At 38.0% G+C, this 22,592-nt stretch overlaps 1 protein-coding gene and 2 pseudogenes across 4 annotated transcripts in view; 1 reads left to right on the top strand and 2 right to left on the bottom strand.

Moving 5' to 3' along the window:
• CTNNA2 (catenin alpha 2) overlaps positions 1–22,592 on the top strand; it is a 1,104,880-nt gene that overhangs the window by 48,802 nt on the left and 1,033,486 nt on the right. The window lies entirely within an intron of this gene.
• On the bottom strand, positions 5,967–6,603 carry LOC123811297 (annotated as a pseudogene).
• On the bottom strand, positions 21,552–22,584 carry LOC123811535 (annotated as a pseudogene).

The raw sequence follows: 22,592 nt of genomic DNA, 5'->3' as shown, positions 1-22,592 counted from the left end.
CTAAATTTTTCAACATTTTAAAAGGAACTGGGTCTGCTTTTTATTTTGTTTTGTAATGGTTAGTAACAGAGGTCTCACAGTCAAGCAAGCTTTAAACTTTTAATTGTCTTTAGTTCCCTCCACCTCACCGCTTATTAATCTACTCAGTCCGTTACACAGAATTTTAATTTCAGAACAGAAGGGAACTTTAGAGGTCACACAGTTCAGTTACCATCTGAGATATGAATCATCGCGTGGGGACTGTCCAGACTGTGCTTCCAGTACGTGGGATGACAGATAGCTTTCTAGGGCCTTTTACATCTTCCTGATGTTTTCTCTCTCTCTTTCCTTTTGTCCTTTCAGCTTTTAACCTGGTTTTGATCATTATCATGCCTGGATGTTTATGAATAACCTGATCTTTCTCCTCTTGTTTTTCTTCCCTAGAATATTGTTATGCCACCTTCTGAATAAAATTCCTAAAACACTTTACTTTTACCATGCTACTCCCTGGCTCAGAAACCTTCAGTTCAATTCCCTGCAGCCTGCAGGATAAAGTTGGAACTCATTAATGTGAAATAACCTGGTTCCAACATATATTTCTGTTTAACTTCACCAGTCCCACTTCCCCACTCCATCCTTTGAACTTTGTTGGTCTGCTCACTTACGCTGAAATTAAATTGTTCTTGTTGCAGTGCTGCTGCTAATGCGCTTTCCCTTGCCTCTCCCTCCTTCACTACTAACCCATGTTTTTTTAAAAAAATAATTTATTGGCTTGGCATTAGTTAATTAAATTATATAGGTTTCAAGTATATAATCCTGATATATTCTATATACATATAGTGTGTGTAGAGCATTATGTGTTTACAACCAGTCAAATCTACTTCCATCACCATGTATGTGACCCCTTTATTTTTTACTAATCCTCCATCCTCCTTTCCTCTGGTAGCCACCATACTGTTGTCTCTGTCTTTGTTTATCTTGTTTATTTGTCACTTTTAGTTTTATTTATTTATTTATAAATTTTATTTGTTGTTCAAGTACAGTTTTCTGCCTTTTACTCCCATCCCAGCCCACCCCCCAGCCCTCCCCACCTCCCTCCCATTTCCACCCCCCTAGTTTTTGTCCATGTGTCCTTTATACTTGTTCCTATAAACCCTTCCCCTTTTATATCCAGCATCTGAGTGAAATCTTATAGTTCTCAGCTTTTTGCATCTGGCTTATTTGGCTTAGCATGATATCCTACAGATGCATCCATGTTGCCACAGTGGCAGTATATCATGGCTGAGTGGTATTCCATTGTATATATGTACTACATCTTCTGTATCCAATCCTCTATCGAAGGACACTTTGATTGTCTCCATGTCTTGGCCACTGTGAATAATGCTTCAGTGAGCACAGGGATGTCTGTAATCTTTGTGAATAAATGTTTTCAATTTTGGGGGTAGATACCCAGAAGTGGGGTTGCTGGGTCATATGGTGACTCAAGTATTAATTTTTTGAGGAACCTTCTTACTGTTTTCCATAGTGGTTGCATCAGTTTACATTCAGACTGTTACCGACAGCCTCGTTCTGTTCCAGAACAGCCGGTGGGGTCCTACCACTCACCTCCCATAAGCAAAATCTCTGGAGATAGAGTCTGGTGGAAAGGAAAAGTAATCCTTTATTTAAAGTTATATGCAGCTTGAAATAATGGCAGATTTCTGCATCAAAACCTGTTTCCTTTAAAAAGCTCAAAGAATAGCCCTGGCTGGTGTAGCTCAGTGGGTTGAGCGTGGGCTGCGAACCAAAGTGTCATAGGTTCGATTCCCAGTCAGGGTACATGCCTGCATTGCAGGCCACGACCCCCAGCAACCGCACATTGTTGTTTCTCTCTCTCTCTCTCTTTCTCCCTCCCTTCCCTCTCTAAAAATAAATAAATAAAATAAAATAAAAAGCCTCAGAGAAAATCACCCTGCCACTCTCTACCAGCTCAGTTTAAGGTTGTACCAGGAACCTCTCCTCCCACCCAGAGTACTGTCCTTTTCATCCTTTGGAGTCTGTACATCCAGGCATCCTATCCACCGTGTGCGGTCCTTTCCCTCTGGCCACTGTCCTCTGGTGGTCTGCTAAGCCCCATCCTGCATGTTAGTGTGGTGGGCCTGAGGCTCTGCCTGGGGTGGCACAGGTAGTAGTGATGGCGGGAAGTGACATAATCAGGGCAGCTTCTGGTCATTGGGCCACTGACCTGTGGAGAAAGGGTGTTGGGCCTGCCACTGACAGGCCCCCGCTGGAGGCATGTGGGTGGCAGATGCTAATAGAGCCTGCCCTGGAGGAATGCATGGGCAGTGGGCAGGTAGCTGCTGCTGGTGGGGCTCCCACAGAGGAGCACGGGGCTGTGGGCAGGGGTCCACCACTGATGGTGTTACAGAACAAAGGGGGCCAAGGGCCATACACTATTATCAAAATAACCCCCTACTGGGCTCGACTGTCTGCTGCCTTATAGGAAAAACATCTCTCAATGCCAGAGATTCGTGAAAAGGAAAGAAAGCGTTTACTTAATGCTATATAGACTTAAAGTAGTGACCTAATGTCTTCTTCAAAATCCCAAAGTCCCTTAAAACACTTACAAACACACACAGTCCTTCCTTCCCCCCTTTGCCCAGCCTGGGGTACCGTATCTCAGAAAAAGAAATATAAGTCCATGGCTCAGGCAGCCCCCGGTTCTTCCCAGTAATCCGTGCTTGGCTGGTAGGCCTCCCTTGGTTCCCGGAACCTTCAGCTGTGTCCCTGGGATCTCCAGCTAAAGCTGAGTGGTGGTTCTCTGCTAAAGCCGTGTGGTGGTTCCCCCTACTAAAGCTGCAGGGGTCTCCACTCTGCCAGAAGTGCGTGGCTCTCCTACATGGCCAAAGCTGAGTGGCTCTCTGCACTGCCACAGCTGCGTGATCCTCTCTCTTCAATGGCTGTCGAGTCTGGGTTTAAATCCCCACGCCAATCCTCTGCATCCCCATTTTCCACTCCTCCCACAATTGACTACACTTGCCAGCACTCTCTTATTCTCCCAGCTTTACTGGGCTGCCATAGTAAGTCTGGGCAGGTGTGGCCCCATGTCATGGAGCCAATCTTCTCCAAGCCCCCACTCAGGCACTATAACTTGGCGGACCTACCCCTAAGTTATGTCTTGCGGGGGAAGTTACTTCCATTCCCCTAGCTCAGAGCCTGGCTATAGCTATTTAACATATCTATGCAACCAGTTAAAGGTTATAGATATGTTAAATGACCACACCAGAGGTTAGCTGCAAAGCTGTTGCTGTGCAAAACAGCTCTCAATGGCCCTGCGCCATTTGTCCTTTCCCCTAACTCACACCTGAAGGGGGGAAGGGGTGAGGACATCCTATATGTCTTTCTAATATTTCCTGGACACCCTGAGTTCTGGGCCCCATTCCAAATCCCTATTTGCCTCCCACCCCCCCTTGGCTGCACACTGTTTCAATGGGGCCTCCTGTTAGAAGAGTGTGTAAGTTGTGGTTGGGTGGCCACCTCTGATGGGGTCCACCGCTGGAGGAGCATGTGGGCAGGTGGCCGACACTGATGGTTTCCTGTGTGGAGAAGGTGTGTGGGGCTTGCTACCTGGCCACACCACCTCCGGGGACCAGCCCGCCCACAAGCCTCCTCCCCTTTGCTCTCCTCTTACCAGCCTAGTTTGCAGCATTGCTGGCGGGGCAGATTCTGGAGTGTGTGGGTAGGAGCATGGGGAATGCTCCCAGGCGATGCATTTCCCCCGAGGCCCACCAGTTTAAGGGTCTGAGCCCCAGCTGCAGACTAACCAGATCAAAGAGGGAGCAAAGCACACGTTTTCCATGTGCTCTTACTTTAAAAACTGCCCCCATTATCCTCCCTCCACCACTGCAGAAGTAGATGGGAGGGTTTGTCCCTCCCGTCCAATCACCTACCTAGCCCCAAATGTCAGTCATTAGGGCTTCTTTTCTGCTGAGTCATGGGTGCATTATCCCAATTGCTGGGGCAGTGCATGCATGCCCAGTCTTTTTGGTACTTTTATTTACCCTGCCTTATTCCCCCCCACCCTTCCATTACTCCACCAGCAGTGAACTAGTGTTTCTTTGTATCTACAGACTCTCCAGTACTTATTTTTGTCTTGTTAATTCTAACAAGGGTGAGGTGGTATCTCATTGTAGTTTTGGTTTTCATTTGTCTCACAGCTAGTGAAGTTGATCTTCTTTTCATATATCTGTTGGCTATTCATTTGTATGTCCTTTAGGAAGAAGTGTGTTCAGGTCCTCTGCTCATTTATTAATTAGATTGATTTTGTTGTTGTTGCTGTTGAGTTGCATGAGTTCTATTATGGATATTGACCCCTTGTCAAAGCTGTTGTTTGCAAATTTTAAGGCCCAAGTCAGTCCTTCCCTTTGGGGACTCACTCCAGACCACTGCCAGAGCTCTGAATTCCTCATGCGTTTGGTGCTTCATCATGAACTAACTTGGGACACGTCTCATATTGTTATATTGAACTACAATTTGTCTTTTGTACTGATGTTTAATTTTTTACATTTTTAAACTTGACTTTCTTCCAGATTTATTTTGAGAGGATATAGTGTAGAGCAGATGGCTTTCAAATGCATTCCCCTGAACCTAAGGGATTCCTGAAAACGTTGGTGGAGGGAGAGTGAGCAGACTGGCACTTGTGGTTCCCACCAACTTCAACCTGAACATCACTGCTTCGATCTGTTTTTATGTCAAACTTCTACATTTGATTACGTTTTTAGAAAAGCTTTGAGACTAAGGATATTCAAAAATTATGGACGTGGAGGAGCCCAGGCTTGGAATAAAGAGACTGGGTTTTATGTCCAGTTTCAACTCATTCCTGTCCTCTTCATTAGTTTCCTCGTTAAAAAAAATTGAAAGGTTAGTATATACCACCTTATATTCCTTCCACTGTGAAAGTCTCCAATGCTAAGAAAAGTAGCTTCATTAAAATACAGTGACATTTTATTAATTAAAAGAAAGTATATGGAAAGGATATATTTATTTAGACAGTTCAATTATGCAGTTGCTTACAGTTTTTAGTTGCTGTTATGGCCAGAATGTTTTACAGATGGCACATTAAATACATGATAATTAAATGTGAAAAAGGCAAATTGTGTTTTACTCTTTCCTTTTGATCAAAACATTGTATATGGTATTTGTTTGCCTTTTACTTCTCTGTTCCACCTGCAAACTGTTCATAGTATCAGACCAGAAAACCTTAATATAAGCTTTAAAACCCTAAGAAAATTAACTCTGGACACTACAGGATTTGAAAACAAAGTGATTATTAGGTATACAAGCAGTTTAAAAACATGAAGGCTAAATCTGTAAAACTCTGGAATGTTTTTTCCTATCAAACTTTTTTCCAATATCCCTTTGAAAGTTGGAGGCCACAATAAAGATAGGTGTTGTTTTTGTTCCTGCTGTGTAGAGCAGACAAGAGATAGCTTGCCTGTTTTACTTGCCCTTAACCTCAGATCTCCAAGTATTTAAGGACATCATTAGTTGGCACCGACAGAACATTCAGTTCGAAAAGTGGGAGAATTTAAAGCCCAAAATACACATAGTCAGGTATGCCAGGAAATTACAACTTGCCTCAAATTGTAGCCATAGTGGAATAGATCAAAACATGAACATCAGCAGATATTGGTGGTATATTTTTCAGCATGTTTCAGCCACACACCAAAGTCTGTAGACAAGGAACAAAGATTTTATAAAGCTAAATGTAGAATCAAGATTTTTCCAATTCCTGTTTTAAACTTGTATTTTGTGAAATGAAACATATAGAAAACTGTTAGCACAAACAATTAAAATGCAAAAAGATGTGTATAACTGTAGCATAAAATGTTTAAATTTGTCATGAGGAATAGCATCCTTCATATCACAGAAAACAGGGCACGTGTTTTCCATGTCGATAGTACTGTGACTTGGTGTTAAAAGTGCTTCTGTTGCTTGTGCAGCATTTGTTACAATTTTGGATATCTTTGGAATTTTTGGATATCTCTTAAGCAGTGTGGATCTCGGTCAAATTCTAAGAAATAATCTTTGATTCTTACCATTTGCACTTTCTCCCTAAGCAAGTTTGTGTTGTCTAAAAAGAGAACAATAGAGACAGCAGTGACAACCTGGTTATTGATGATAATTTAAAAAATGCTCATAGTGTCTGTAAGGCAACAGGTCAGTGTGTCTTTCGTAAGCTTTCTGGTGAAACCACTTTGCAAATCAAGGAGTCATTGATATTAGTGTGTGGAAGGAAGCATTCAAACCAATGTTTGCTTTTTGGTCTTTGACCACTTACATCAGTCATTTTGAAAGGGACATATTAAGTTTCAAAGCTGTACTTACGAATATTTTGGTAGGTCTTCTGGAAAGGAGAATATCTTATTGTTATGGAAGGTAACTTGGCTGTCCACACTTCCCTTTGATCAAGGAATTTTTTCCTGATTCACCAAGCTGAACGTATCTGTGATGTTCCGAGGGATTCTGTAAGCCTCTATCTGCCCATAGGCTCTTGTAGAAGAAAGATATTGAAAACCAAATCCAAAAAGCTGACATTTTCACCATTCCCTGAGGTGCCATGAGTGATCGGGTGTCCAACGTCATTCCCTCAAGAATACGAAGCTTCTCTTGAAATCTACCAGTACTTTTATACCTTGAATCACCTTCTAGTGGGGTGGAACTCCTCACAGGCAATCCACATTGGTTTCAGGAAGGTGCACTTGCCTCTCTGGCCTGTGCCCAGCGGCAGGATTTTTACAGCCTGCATCAAGTAGGTCCTTCTTTTCCCAGGACAAATGTTTATCCATCTCCTTGGACTTCTGCTGCTGCTTAGCTTCACTTCCCATGACCGCACAGCTGAGTCAGTGTATCAATAGCAGAGAGAGACAGGAGGTCCTGATGCTTTATTTTTTACTCCAAAATTATTAACCACTGTGAAGTCTGCTTGGAATGTAGTACAAGAGCATCTGTTTTAGTAAAAGATCTGGACTAGAATCCTGACTCTACAAATGTGAAATCCTGGCCAAATTACTTAAATTTATTGGATCTTAATTTCTTCATTTCCAGAGTAAAGATTATCATAACTGTTTTTCAGGAGTGCTGCGAAGAGTATGTGCGAACATTAGCGTAAAGTGGTTAGCCCAGTGCTTGGCGCTTAGGTATCTGGGCTGTGTCACCTCTTTGTTCTTCTCTGTAATTACCCTTTTCTGAAAAGACTTACTTATGAATGACTTCGGACTTACTTAGAACATGAAAGTGTGTCACCATTCAGTCTCTGAAAACATTTTCAAATAAGAAAAACTTTGTTAGTAGTGGCAATTTCAATGTAATAAATTGCCAATGAAGGTATTTAGATGTCTAGTTCTATTTGCCATGTTAAAAATTCAGCCATATTTACTAGGAAGAAAGAAGAACAATTTATTAGAAAGGAATAAAGTAGACTTCATAGGGAATGGACATTTACTTTATTTTTTATATGTTGTTTTTGGTGGTGGTTACAGCAGTATACAGTTTTGAAAACTCACTAAATATACTTTTTGTTCCTTATACCTCAATTTTAAAAAGCAGCAATGTTACTTTATATATTATTCAAAAAGGTATACCTTCTTCCTTAGTTTGACTCCATGTAGAGTCTCGAACAGAATGACTAGGTATTAGTATATCTGAAATTAAATTTGTGGGGGTTGCATGCATGCTCATTGATAGATGACTTAATGCATTTTTGGTATTTGTTTTTCTCATATACTAAAACCTACAACCTCACTGGGCATTTGTAAATTTTACAGCCTATTGTAAAGTATATAGGTCAGTAGTTTATGGAGTTTAGGTAAAAAGCCTTAGGCATTTTAAGTTGCTATTAAAATAAATTATAGTATTTCATTCATAAATGCAGAAGGTCAGAGATATCCTTGTTCTCTGTTACTTTATTATGCTTCATTTAGGGAAGAAATGCCTACTAAAAACTATGAAAGCATAACTTCTACTTTTTAACTTGAACTCATTTTACTTAAGTTAGTGAAAATGTGAGTGTGAAAGTTTGCAGCCATGTTCTTGTAGGTTTTATATTTTAAGCTTTCTGTCAGCTTGTTTGAATTCATTATTTTCCTCTTTGATCTTAGTGCAGCTCAGTTTAAAATGTTCATTTGAAAGCCATAGTCCACTTGTGTAAGGCATGTGTTTTAGATAGCATTAAGATATTATGGGCACCTGGACGTCCTGATGATTGGACTTCATTGTAGCATTATTGCTGACCACTTCCAAGTAGTTACCAAGTGCTTAATGCCTTCTTCGTTCTTTGAAGAAATGATATATATTTAATTTAATTTATTTTTTGTCATATACAATTTTACATTTCCAATGTTACATTAAAGATATTTAATTACATCAAAAGATATTTAGGAATTTTAAAAATAAATAAATAGTTGAGCCATGTTTCATAACATTAATATCAGACAAAGATAAAGTTTTTATTTAGAAATACTGTTAGGTCATTCTCCAATGACATGAGATACTGGAAAATAAATGACATTTGTTGTTGCAAGGTGGAGGAAATCTGTTACAAATTATTTCAGGCTTGAAGAAGTTGCAAAAAATAAAGTAATTTATATAAAATTTTGATTAAGGAGGGAATTACTTCATCCAATTCTAAACCATTTATTATAGATACCCCCCAAATTATGTAACCTAATTAATGTATTTATTTACAGCAAACTTATTTCTTATTGAATCTATTGGGGTGACCTTGGCTAATAAAATTACAGGTTTCAGGTGCACAGTTCTGTAATATATCATCTGTGTATTGTAATTACTTTTTAAAATTAATTTAGTGCTTTAAAAATGTTGATTATTTTGAAATCCAATTAGGTCAGGTATCTAAAAGTAAGTGGTATTTTCAGATGTTACCAATTCAATAAGGCTGGTACCATGTATTTGTGACAGTTTTGCTTCATGTAGTCATGGCAAGCTGAATATATTTGTTCTTCTGAAAACGAGAGAACCTAAATTTAATTTAGTTGCTACAACTGGGAAGGTGATAATTGTGCCCCTTTCATCTGAAACTTTAATGTAAGTAATAACTTTTTATAGATATAATTGATAAATGTAAGTGATAAATGTTTGAACAGATTATTTAACCAAAGTGTAGGCATTATAATGTTGTCACTGCTTCAAACGGGAGTAGTCATTGTGGTCTGAATAGCTTCCAGGTGGAAATCCTCAAGTGGAATGGTGGGTGCAGACAGCCCAACATATAATGCAGGGGTGTCAAACTGATTTTCACTGGGGACCACTTCAGCCTCATTCACGGTTGCCTTCAAAGGGCCAAATGTAATTTCAGCTCTTTAACAGTTAAGGAGTAGTTACATTTATACAGTCCTAAAATTACATTCGGCCCTTCAAAGGCAACCTCGAGGCTGATGTGGCCCCCGGTGAAAATGGGTTGACACCCGTGCTATAAAACATGCAGGCACTATTACAGGTGTTGGAAAGAAAACAGAGATAAGCAGATAAAAATCTATCTGAACAAAGTTGCCACAAGCTTATGGGTCCTCTGACATTGGAAACTGAAAATGTGGTAGCAAATGCTGTGCTTTCAGATATAACAACAGTATGTACCATTATTTCCAGAAAGGATAGTAGTTCTGAACTGGGCCTTTGGTCAAGAGATGCCTATGGTAGAAACCCTATCTCCTGGTTAGATCTGGAAAACCTATGTTTTTTTAGAATCTGCTTCTTTTTTTTAATTGTTTTTATTATTATTTTTTTAATCATTGTTCAAATACAGTTTTCTCCTTTTTACTCCCAATCCAGTCCCCCCTCCCACCCTCCCCACTTCCCTCCCATTACCACCCTCCCCTTAGTTTATGACCATGTGTCCTTTAAGTTTGTTCCTGTGAACCCTTCCCACTGCCCCCTTAAATTCCCTCTTCTCTCCCCTCTGGTCACCGTCAGCCTGTCATCTATTTCAGTGTCTTTGATTATATTTTGCTTGTTTCTTTGTTTTGTTATTTAGGTTCCTGTTAAAGGTGAGATCATATGGTATTTGTCTTTCACTGCCTGGCTTGTTTCGCTAAGTATAATGTTTTCCAGCTCCACGCTGTTGCGAAGGGTAGGAACTCCTTCTTTCTTTCTGCTGCATAGAATTCCATTGTGTAAATGTACCATATTGAGGTCAAACTTGGAGAAATTTCAGAAATTCACCAATTCCTTTTTCACCTTTTTCTAGACACTCATGCAATGTCTTTATTTTATTATTGAGTTTATCAGATCCCAGTATTCAGAAGTATGCCTGGCTCCAAGAGTCATTAAGTAAATGTGTGTTGAAAAAGTACAGAGGGTGGTGGGATTGAGTGTTAGCTAGAGGACAGGTGACAAAAATTAGGAAGAATTGAAAAGTTTCACCTTCTCACCTTTAGAGGGAGAAAAATACCACCATGATGACGGGATTTATATGTAGCCACATTGGCAATTTCCCAGTGAGTTTAATGATAGAAGAATACACCTAATTTAATTATTGGCTGTCATTACTTTCATGGAGGACTTACATTTAGAAACTGATGCTCTGATTTGTAAGGGTGCCAGAGGGTTTTAACACTGGCAGCTGTGATATATCTTCCATATATGTTCAAGGGAATTTCATATCTGTTCAAGGGAATTTCAGTGAACTTAGCAGTACTTTCAAGGTTTCAGGAAAGCTAGTGGCAACTGTACCTTTATTTGGCATACACTTATGAGGATCAACTAAATTAACAGTTTTCTTCGTGTTTGCATGAAATTTTGTAAACACAGCCTGGTGATACTTTGGAGTTGATGGCGATCACAGTTTGGAATCGACCACTGTCACTGATACCTTTAGATACTTTTAAAGAGAAATAATTTGTTAACTAATGCAAGTTTTTAAATGGAATCTTTTTGTTCATTGTTCGTGAAAAGGTTTGGAAAAAATTCAGTGGTGAGATTGGCCACCCAACCACTGTCTCATTACCTGCTGTCAGTATTACCATTTGCTTAATGCATGTAGTCAAGGCAAGAATGTTGAAAAATTCATATTGAGGAAACAGAGATTTAGTTCAAATTCTGATGTTGAATTATCAAAGGCTGCAATAGGCAGCATGATGGTCCATTTAAAAGGAAAAAAAATCAGTTATCCTTTGTATTAGTTTTGTATCACTGCTATAAGAGACTACAACACACTGGGTTAAGCAGTACAAATATATGATCTTAAATTCATGTAGGTCAGAGGTTCAACATGTGTCTCAGCAGACAAAAATCAAAGTTTTGACAGGGTTGCTTTCCCTCTGGAGGCTCTAGGGGAAAATCCATTCCCTTGCTCCTTTGGGTCATTGCGCACATTCACTTGCCAGAGGTTGTAGAGTTGCCTGTATTTTCTTGCTAGCTAGCAGCCGCAGGACACTCCCAGCGTTTAGAGTCAACTACAGTTCTCGGCTCATGGCCCCTCTCCTGGATTTTCAAAGCCACAACCCGCAGGTGGGAGTCCTTTTTACATTGCATCTTTGACTCTTCTGTCACTACATACACCTCTTTCTGAGGTAAAGCAGGAAAGTCTCTACTTTTGAGGATTTATGATTAGATTGGGTTCACCCTGTAACCCAGGATTATCTCCCTAATTCATGGCCTCTATCTAACCTGTAACCACATCTGCAGAGACCCCTATGCCATACAGGAGAGCATATTGACACGTTTAGTGGAGGGATCAATATTGTAATTTACTAAATCATTCCCCTGGGAAGATAAAGGCCACATAATAGTTCAAATGGACTTATTATCTTATTCCAAATTATATGTAATTAACTTTCACATTTTTTTTGTTTTATCATCTAAACAGGTGTGTTGTTATTATCTAGAAAATTACAGACACTATGCTATCTCTGCTTTAGTGGGGAATTACTAAAGATATACTAATTACTATATATATACTATTATATTACTAATTACTATATATATATATATACACTAATTACTATATATATATGAAGATGTATAATTGAATGTATCAATGTGATAACCAAATTAAGAGAAATAACACAGACCATCAGCAAACTTTGTAACCTTTGCTATGATTTAGCAGTGGTTAAGAATGTAGGCTGAGCCTCCTTGACTGTTACTAGCTACTTAATATTGGGAATTTCTTAAAAATTTGAGTGCCTCAGTTTTTTCATGTGTGAAATGGAGATTATAATCACACTTAGTTAGCTTTGTCGTGAACATTAAATGTGTTATCATATAAAGTATGTAAAACGTGGCCAGGTGTGGGATAAATGTTCAAAATGGTTTGCTCTTACAATTTGAATTTCTAAGTATAAATATTTTCAAACATATACAAAATAGAATTGCTTATATAATTAGCTGATTCTTTAATAATTGACTAGCATATATTCATCACCTAGGTGGTAGAATTATACAAGCTGCCAGTTTTTAAATGTCTCCCTTTTTTGTTTGTTAGTTTTTTTTTCTGAATGCTCTAAAGCTTATCATTTCACCCCAGCATGCAACAATGTGCATCTTTTAAAAATAAGGAATATGGGCTTTAAAATGATTACCAGGGAGTCATCTTACCTAACAAAATTAAAATAATTGCTTGGTTGTAGCTAAAAATCAGACTACAGTTAAATTTTCAATATTGTTTAAAAATATTTTTCTAGTTATTTGTTTGAGTCAGAATTCAAACAAGTTTCATTTGTTTTTACATCTTGTAGGCCCCTTTTTCTTTCTTCTCGCTTTCTTTAAGGTCAGGTCTATTAAGGTATAGTTTACATTCAGTATAATTTACTTCTTTTGTGTAGAGTCCTGTGGAATTTGGTAAATGTATACAGTTATATAAGCAATACCATAATCAAGTTCTCCCATGCTCCTTTTATTTTACTCTCTCCATATTACCCTAAGGTTGTAACAAGTGATCCTTTTTTTATCCGTATAGTAGGATTTTCCTTTTTCAAAATAGCATAGAAGTGGAATCATGGGGGATATAGACTTTTGGGATATAGACTTCTTTCACTTAGCATAATTATTTGAAATTTGCCTTGTTGTTTCCATATCAGAAGCCTGTTCTTTTTTCATTGCTGAGTATTATTCCATCATGTAGATGTTGCTGCAATTTGTTTATCCAGTCAATCTGATGGACATTTGGAATATTTTGTCATTTGGATTGCTTTGGGAGTTTATGAGTAAATTTGATATAAATATTCAAATATATATTCACTAAAGATACACAATTTTTTGGTAAATATTCAGTAGTATTTTTCGAGACTTGATGGGTCACTTGGTAAGTGTATGTTTAGTGTCATATAAGACTGCAAACCGTTTTCTAGTGTGGCTGCCCATTTTGCATTTTTCAAAGCAATATATGAGAATTCTAGTTTCTCCACATCTTTGCTAGTACTTTTTTTTCATTATTAAAAATATTTGTTATCCAACCATTCAAAAAGTATGGAGTGGAATCTCATTGTTGTTTTAATTTGCATATCCTAGTTACTGATCTGATGACCTTGAGAATCTTTAAATGTACTTGTTTTTCCTACCCCTTTTTTAGTCAAGATCAGTCTTTTCCCCTCATATTCTGTTTCAGTAGATGGTTGAGGGAACTAAAAATGTTGTCATGATTTTTCTTTGTTCTGTTGTTTAACGTGGTCCTTGATCCCCACCATTCTTATAAAATGGAAGTTAGCTTGTGAAACTCTGTCAGATGTCAAGTTTATATTTTTGGTGAGATGCTTCACAGGCTGTCTGCTTCTCATTACACTGCTTCAGGAAGCACATGCCGTCTGACTGACGTCAGGTTCGGGGGCAGCAGTATTGTTCTCCATTACAGTTGTATGTCGAATTTTCAGCTGATGGTTTCATCCCTTTACCTTTCCTTGAATTGGTTATTTTGTTAAGTTTTACAAAATATTTATATTTTCTATTTTTTTCTTCCTCTGTATTTATCACTTGGATGTCTTCTTTAAAGAAAGACATTTTCTCAGTTACTAGGGCTACCTGGTTTCTCTAAAGTAGAGTTGATACAGAGAAGTATTGCTATCTTTTAGAATAAAGAGTTAGTTTCCCTGAAATGTTCAGTGTTAATTAATGGGTGGTCATGGAAGGAATATACTGTTTTCTTATTGTTGTTTTACTCTTTTAAGTGTCGTCATGAATTCAGGGATTTTATGTATTATACACTGTGTTTCAGTGATTCCTATTTATTTCAAATTCAGGTTGGATTAATGAAATTAAAAAGAAAAGTGTAGGGGTTTATAGAATTTCATATTTACATGGATCTAGTTTCTGGACTTTTTTTTTCCTGGTTCTTTGGTCTGTCTATGCATACATCATTCCTGCATCCATAGAATTATCTAGTTTTAGAAAAACTAATATCCTGGTAATTGTAAATGTGGATTGATATAAATTTTTAAATTAAAGAGAATTGACATTGTTATGACACTGTGTTTCTATCCAAGAACACATTATTTCTTAGTATTTTTCAAGTCTGCTTTTGGATCTTTTAGGAAGGTGTTTAAATGTTTTACTTGTGTAAGTTTTTCACATTTCTAAGTTCTTTTAATCTTTTTTGTTGCTGTGATAAGTCATGTCTTTTGTTCTATATTAGATTTCAAAATATATCTTTTAAGTGTATGCTTGTATGTATGAAGGCAATTATTTTCTGTATGTTATTTCATGGATTCACTATTTTTCTGGTATCTCTATTGTTTGCATTAGCTTTTCAATTGATTTTCTTGGTTTTTGAGATATTTATTTACAATGAAACATAATCCTGGCTCTTTTTTTCTGATTCTCATGACTCTTATTGCTTCATCTTAACTATATTGGGTGACACTTCCAAGACAATGTTAAATAAATAGTGGTGACAAGAGTGGACATACATTTCTTATCCTGAGTTTACCATGCATACTTCTGACCTTTCCCCATTAAGTGATACTTGGTTCTTATGGTGACAGTACTGTAATATGTAAAGAATTGAAACATGGAACTGTTTTAATGTCTGACACAAGGTCTGTCCAGAAGGTATCTAGTCATGCAATATGAAAAATAGAGACGTGTTGAAGAAGATACAAGAAAAGTTGTGCATAGAACAGTGATGCCTCAGTCCTCTTCAAAGTAGGCACCTTGGGACTTCACACGTTTCTGCCAGTTGCCATTAGCTGCTCCATCAAATTTTCCTAAATCTTACTGAGGGTGTGATATCTCTTCCTTTTCAAAGGTGATTTTAGTTTACAGAAAGGCCAGAAGTCACAGGGCACCAAATCTGGGCTGTAGTGGGGCTGAGTCACTTGGGTGATTTGATGTTTCACTAAAAAAACCTCTGCACGAGGTGTGATGCTTGAGGGACTCGTTGTCATGATGAAGCTGCCAGTCACCAGTGGCCCACAGCTTCTGAATCATCTGAATAGTTTCTGTGGGGGAAGGTTCAAGCTTAATGCACTCAGTATAACACTGCCTTCTCCACTGCATAGTAAATCTTCAGATATTAGGAAACTGTCAAGGGTGTAGCATTCTTTTGATTATATTCTGTCTAGAGTGTCACCTTCTAAAATCCTGGCCCCTGTTCTTATTTATTGTCAGTGTTGTCAGCCTTGTGGTCAGATGTGTTGTATTTGGAGTCCTGCTCACTGCTTCTTATTCCCCTTTCCAGCCTCTGGCAAGTTCCCTATTTATTTAACTGCATATCAGTGTTTTATCCCATATTTTCATTGTTCATAGTTTTCTTTTACAAAAAGGCTTCCTCTTTCTTAAAAAAGATTTTATTTGTTTTCAGAGAGAGAAAGGGTGGGAGAAAGAGAGGGAGAGAAACATCAAGGTGTGGTTGCCTCTCAACATGCCCCCTTGCAGGGGGTCTGGCCTGCAACCCAGGCATGTGCCCTGACTGGGAATGGAATCAGTGACCCTTTGGTTCCCAGGCTGGTGCTCTGTCCACTGAGCTGCACCAGCCAGGGCTAAGGCTTCCTCTTTTTAATTGTTTGTTTGTTTGTTTATTTATTTATTTATTTATTTTAGCAATTTCCTTTTTTTTTCTTGTTATTTTTGTGTTTTAAGGGTGCAAGTTCACTTGGATAAGCCTTTATTACCTTGTTTATTATATTTTATATTTAACTTCATATCAGTAAATTCTTATAAGAGCAGATCCTTAGTTTTGGATTGTGCTTTCTGGCCAAAGATTTATTTGCATTTATTTTAGCATTTTCATATTTTTTGTATTGTAACATATATCTTGAGTTCCTGTTGTTCCCTGTCTTGCAGTTAAATGAGATCTTTGAAGTTGATAAACCTTCCCATAAACTGATAAAATCATAGCCTCTTATAAAATGGAAAAAGTATTTTTGTTAGGTATGTGGATTTTTATGCAATAAATAGTTGTACAGAAAATGTGCTGAGTTAAAAGTCAGATAACTACTGAGAGGAAGAGAGATGGGAAGTACCAATCATTATACAAATATTCAGACTTTCCTGTACTCAGGTAACACTCTGAATGAATAAAACTTGGAGGCTCTTGAGCCATGAAGATTGACACACAAAATATTTAGAAAGAATACTGGCACTTACCTAGGATAAATACCCCATGGGAGGCACAGAGAATAATATATATAGTCAGATGGATATATGTTCTTTAGCCTCTGAAGATTCAGACAGATTAATGAATGGAAAATGAATTCAGAAAAATAATAGAACTGCCTTCATAGGTTATTTGGAGGGCTAAATGGGCGATGGGTGGAAGGGATCAGCAAAGTGCTTGGCAAAAAGTAAATGTTCAATACATTTTAGCAATTAATAGTATTAATGAGCAACGGGTTTGAAGTATTCCTAATTCTGTGTTACTAGATGTACACTTTAAACTGTGATATGGGAAGAAAGACATTCTTTCTTAAAAACTGAGGAATATAAGGAGAATACAGGGTTGAGCCTCCAGTAAGCCAAGGCTATTCTCCAGAAGTAGTTTTGGGTCTGTGCCGCTGCTTGTCAGGTGATCAGAGAGTCAGAGTCCTTTTTTTTTTTTTAAGATTTTATTTATTTAGTTTTAGAGAGAGGAGAAAGGAGGGGGAAAGATAGGGAGAGAAATATCCATGTAAGAGAGAAACATTTATCAGCCACCTCTTGCATGTGCCCCAACAGGGGACTGAACCCCCAACCCAGGCATGTGCTCCCACTGGGAATTGAGTAGGCAACCTTCTGCTTCGCTGGACAATGCCCAACCAACTGAGATGCACTAGTCAGGGCAAGAGTCAGAGTTATGGTAATAATATATGCTCTATAATTTTAGCCTGGAAAAATTATTTGCCATATATATTTTTATTTTAAAAGAAATAGTTGCTACATTTTCCTCATCACAGTACTCATTGACTTACAAATTAGAAGTGTATGCTTTGTTTCCTAAATTTAATTTTTATATAATCAGTAAAATTGTCTAAATTGTCTCTAGTATTGTCTATTTTTTTCCTTACCAAAGTTCATTAACCTCCATTACCATTTAGAAGACATGAAGCATATTATTGGGAAGAACTGTATTTCTTTAAGACTTTTCCTAGACTAAGCTCAGCCTGAAAAATGAACCGATAGGAACTGTACTCGATATTATGAAGAAGAAACTGAAATAAGTTCTAAATAGTTCTCATCAATTAAGGAAAGAATGATGTTCATCCTGAGTTATAGCTGTTTTACTGTGACAATTTCCAGATTTCCCTGCCCCAAGATGCCAGTTTACTCCTAAGACTATCAGGAGTGGAAACTAAGTAATGCCTATTGAAGGCTTAAATCAAATTGACAGAGTTCACTATCTCAGTGACCGGCTGGTGTCTTCTAACTTCTCTCTAGGAATTTGAAGATGGGTCTTTGCATGAACAAAAGTGTGTTTACTCTTCAAACTTAATTGGAAAACAAAGCTTAGTACTCCCCCTTGTAGATATACACCATCAAAGTATCACTACAGATGACACTTGCTTTTTTAATTGTTACTTGGACATCTGAATATTTAATTCTTCACATGCCCACCCCAAACCCCTCGCTGGTTGCTATTATCTATTATCAGGTCATATTTTCAGTGTTTCTTTTAAGTTTGACTGCAAGGGAATAATGGGTAAGTGTTTCTTTCTTGTGTTTTTTAGTTTCTTTTTTTAATTATTGTTGTTCAAGTACAGTTATCTCCATTTTCACCCCAGCACTGGCCCCCACCCCACCCATCCCCACCTCCCACCCTCAATCCTACCCCCTTATATTTCTTTAGATCCTAATAAAACCGGTTGCATTTGTTACACCTGCCGTAATTGCTGCTTTGAGAAGGCTTTTTTGCCCAGACTGTTCAAACACACATGCTTAATCACTCTGTGCTGGTCCATATTTTGCAAAAAAAGGAACTTTTTTCTGTTTGTATGTTTTTTGTAGTACATCTCAGGGAACATGAAGATTATGATATTTGAAAACAGTTCTTAGGCTTCTGTCATTATTTCTTCAAATATGATGAAAACCTATTACAATTTGGCTTTTTGAGTGTCTTCAGGTATTCAGGAGCCATTTGATATTTTCTAACTGATGGGGAGATGCTTGATATAAAATATTGATATGGACAACCCTGCATGCCAAAGGAATGACTGGGAGGCAAAAATATCCTTCCTCTTTTCTATCATTTCCTCAATTTGACATATTCATAAATACAGTATAGTCATATTTTAAAACATATGCTTTTGTTCTTTAAAAATAACCCAACATGACACTTGCTATTCAGGAGAAGACCTTTTCTAGTTGTGATGGAGACCTGTGTATCTGGAACATGTGACTTTTGGCTATGTTCTTGATATAGGACAACTAGAGCTGTAGTAAACATCATTGCAATATCAGCAGTCTGCTTTTTAAAAAAAAACAGATGAGGGAAAATACTGTATTTTTAAAAAGTGACAAACCTATTAACATATAAAACTGGTTTGCCTTAATTTTTGGTCATTTCAGATGAAAGTGATTTTGCCTGAATAATCAATTTCACCATTTTGTTTTGCTCTCAGGGTGGGGGCTGAATGTAATGTGTTGTTCTGTCTCCTGCTCCCTCTCTGTTCTACAGTGTGTTTAATTTGCTTTAGGAGACATGGGGCATATATTGATGTTGGTTTAGAAATTCAGAAGTTCCACAGAAAAATAGAATAAAGTTAATAAAAAGGCTTTTATTGTTTATAAGGTGCAAACTATCATAAGATTCTATCATCAGTTAATGTGATAATTTGAGAGTTTTCTGTAAAATTTTAATTTGAATTACCTCATATTGGAGCATTTAACCTACGATTTCGGTTTGTACCAGAACACTACTGGGAATGACTGCATCAAATGAGACAGCTTATGTGAAAGTGGGTTGTCAGTAAAATATGTTTATAAATGTTCTTGAGAGGAATTCTTTAATTCTTTTAAACTTCACATCATTGCTCTGCTTAATATACAAAATATTCCAGTGAAATTTATTATATTGTTTCTTCCCATCAAAATCATAGAACTCTGCTGCTGACTGTCAGCAGATTAGGTTTCCATTCCTGAAAGACTAGCAGTTCTGAGGTGATACAGGTTTCCTCTCCCTATGTATCTATATCTAGATATAGATATATAGAGCTATATATATATAGAGAGAGAGAGAGAGAGAGGGGGGAGAGAGAGAGAGAGAGAGAGACTGTTTTTTAAAAAGATTTTATTTACTGATTTTTAGAGAGAGGGGATGGGAGAGAGAAAGAGGGAGAGAAATATCAGTGTGTGGTTGCCTCTCACACACCCCCTACTGGGAACCTGGCCTGCAACCCAGGCATGTGGCCTGACTTGGAAATAAAACGGCTGCACTTTGGTTCACAGGCCATCAGTCAATCCACTGAGCTATGCCAACCAGGGCTAACTAATTTTTTTTTATTTGAATCAAGTCCCCTCTTAGCCTCCTTCCTGAATGATGCCTATAGGTTCTTTTTCTAAGGAGCATCTAAGAGGTAAAGTCAGTGATGTATTCAGCCCAGCAAGCATTTGTTTAGTAACTTACACAACATCCACAGAATGTTAAGATATGGAGAAGCCAAACTGTACATGCATGTAGTTTCATGTCCTTAAAGGGAGATTATGACATATCTGCAAAGGAAGTAAACACAGGGATAGTTTGACATGATGAACTTACATTTTTTCACCTTTGTGTAAAACTCCTATTTTAAAACAGCCTAATTCCAGTTTAATATCAGTGCATCAGAACTTCCCCAAATGCATTTTCTTCCCTATCCTGCCTAAATATTGTGGCTGAGTGTCTCTAGTGAACACTCACCAGCACTTCAGTTCCATTGTTACCTTATTCATTATGTTTTACTTAGATGTTCCTCAGTCTGAGAATAACAGTCTTTCACCTGGCTGCCTATTGAAGTGGGGTATATTGTTATAGTTGTAGAACGTTATGGACACACTTAGGATACTAGTGTAGAACATAAGGAGCAGTCCTCAGTTAATGTGGAACTAACTAAACACTAGATTTTTCTCATCTTCAGAATTCTTAAGGACATCTTCCTCTGATTACAGCCTTCTTTATTTATTTGCAACTCTGACACTATGTGTTCACTTCCATTGTACAGACATTCCTCCCTAAAGACATATTTCTAGGCTGTTCATCTTTTCTCCCTATCATTCTGCTCTTGGTTTCTTTTTCTTCCCTGTTCCCTACTGACCCACTCTTGGGCAATTTGGTTGAATTGCTGACCCACCATCTTCTGCATGTACATTACCTTCTTTGTGTTTGTGCCTCACCTATATAGCACAATTCAAACACTTATCAGTACTTCTACCTTCTTGCTTCTTGTACCCATGTGAAAAGTACTTCTGAAGAAATAGCCTGCAGTGATGCAGGTTGGTTACACCACAAATCCACAGCCATCAACTCCAGCTGAGCCTAGTGGTGCCCTTCTTTACTTCTTTTTATTTTCAATCTTGAGATCCACATGCTTCATTTTAAGATCATTTTTTTAAAACTGTTAGTGTGGTAAGAACACAAAATGAGGTATGCCCTCTTAAATTTTAATAAACATTTTGTTGACTCTAAGTACAGTGTTATACAGCAGATATTTAGAGGTTACTCATCTTGCTTAACTGAAATGTATGCCTGTTGTTTTTTTTTCATTTAAGTACATTTATTTCTTGTAACTTTTCTCTTTAGTTTATATTGTTTTTGTTCACTTACAAAATGGTGGATTATCGGCTAACTTATGAATGAAATAGGAAGAGGAAAATGTAAAATGTCAGGAAATGTGCATTCAGAGCTAGATAACTTTGTTTGCAGAGCCTAAGTGAGCTAATTTATTAAACACAATCTCAGAAATAGCATGAGGAGTCTACTAACTGATACATAGGATTTTCTCATTCAAATAAAAGCAGATATACCAGCTAACCTGGAAGCAAACTGAAATATAAAGAAGAAATCTCAATTAGAAGAATACCCCAGTTTCAAGAATGCATGCATTTAAATGTAGTCCATCTACATTTGAAAGTTGGCACAAGATACTAAATTCTTCCCCCAAACAGAAAGCACAAAGTAAGATTGGGGAGGAATCTCACTTTATGATCTTGGTATCAAATTGCTTCATTTTCCTCCACTTGCAAACACACTTGAGACAGTAGGTGTGGTTGCAGCTGGAGAGGACCCTGAAGCTGCACTCCTTGGGGCTGGCTTTCATCTAGACCACCTCCATGCAGATCCCACACACGTCTTTACTGTGCTGGATAGTAAGTGAGAGCTCCTTGTCCTTCTCATGGGCCTCAATGCAAGATTTTATTTGTTGCAATCTCTGGGTAGCATCCACTGGATGGAGGACATGCAGCCCACACATATCACAGGAGTCTCTGTGGAGATACATGCAGTTCTCCCTATATTGGCTCTCTCCAAGTGCAACATAGGGGCAAAGCTGCTGCTTTGTTTCTACTGCACTTTGCTCCGTCTCTGATGCTTTCTTGGTCACAGAGCCCTACTGGGATATTTCAGTACCAGAAGGGGTAGGCCCTGGCTGGGTGGCTCAGTTGGTTGGAGCATTGTCTCATGCACCAAAAATGTTGTGAGTTCGATCCCCTGTCAGGGCACATACCTAGGTTGTGTGTTTGATTCCCAGTCAGGGTGTGTATGAGAGGCAACCAGTTGATGTTCCTCTCTCTCTCATTCTCTCTTTCTCTCATTCTCTCCCCAGCCCCCTTCTAATGCTAAAATCAGTACAGTGAGAATTTAAAAAGAAAGAAGGGGCAGTACAGTCACATTAGGACTGCCCAGGAACAAACTCAGTGACATTCACAGCCTTCTGAACCTGCTCTTGCAGTTGCAAGGTTGGAATTTCTTGTTTCAGCCTCATCCATATTCATTTCAATGATTGGTCCAAATACTGATAAGAGATTTGAAGATGCAGCCAGGGGTGATTTTGTAGTTAGATCTGTAGCAGTCGCTTCTTCTTGTTTCAGTAGTTTGCTAAGTTCACATCTGCAGCAGTCTCCATAAATACAGTACCATCACTGAAAATACTTGCATACTGCACCATATGGACTGTCACAGAGGTCATGTGAGTAGCAGCTGTTAACTTCTTCTTCACAAATCCCGTGCATGAAGTACA

Source organism: Phyllostomus hastatus, unplaced genomic scaffold (assembly GCF_019186645.2).
Source record: "Phyllostomus hastatus isolate PE091 unplaced genomic scaffold, TTU_PhHast_1.1 phas_scaffold_78, whole genome shotgun sequence".
In the NCBI taxonomy this organism is placed as follows: Eukaryota; Metazoa; Chordata; class Mammalia; order Chiroptera; family Phyllostomidae; genus Phyllostomus; species Phyllostomus hastatus.
This window is presented reverse-complemented; position numbering and strand designations above follow the sequence as displayed.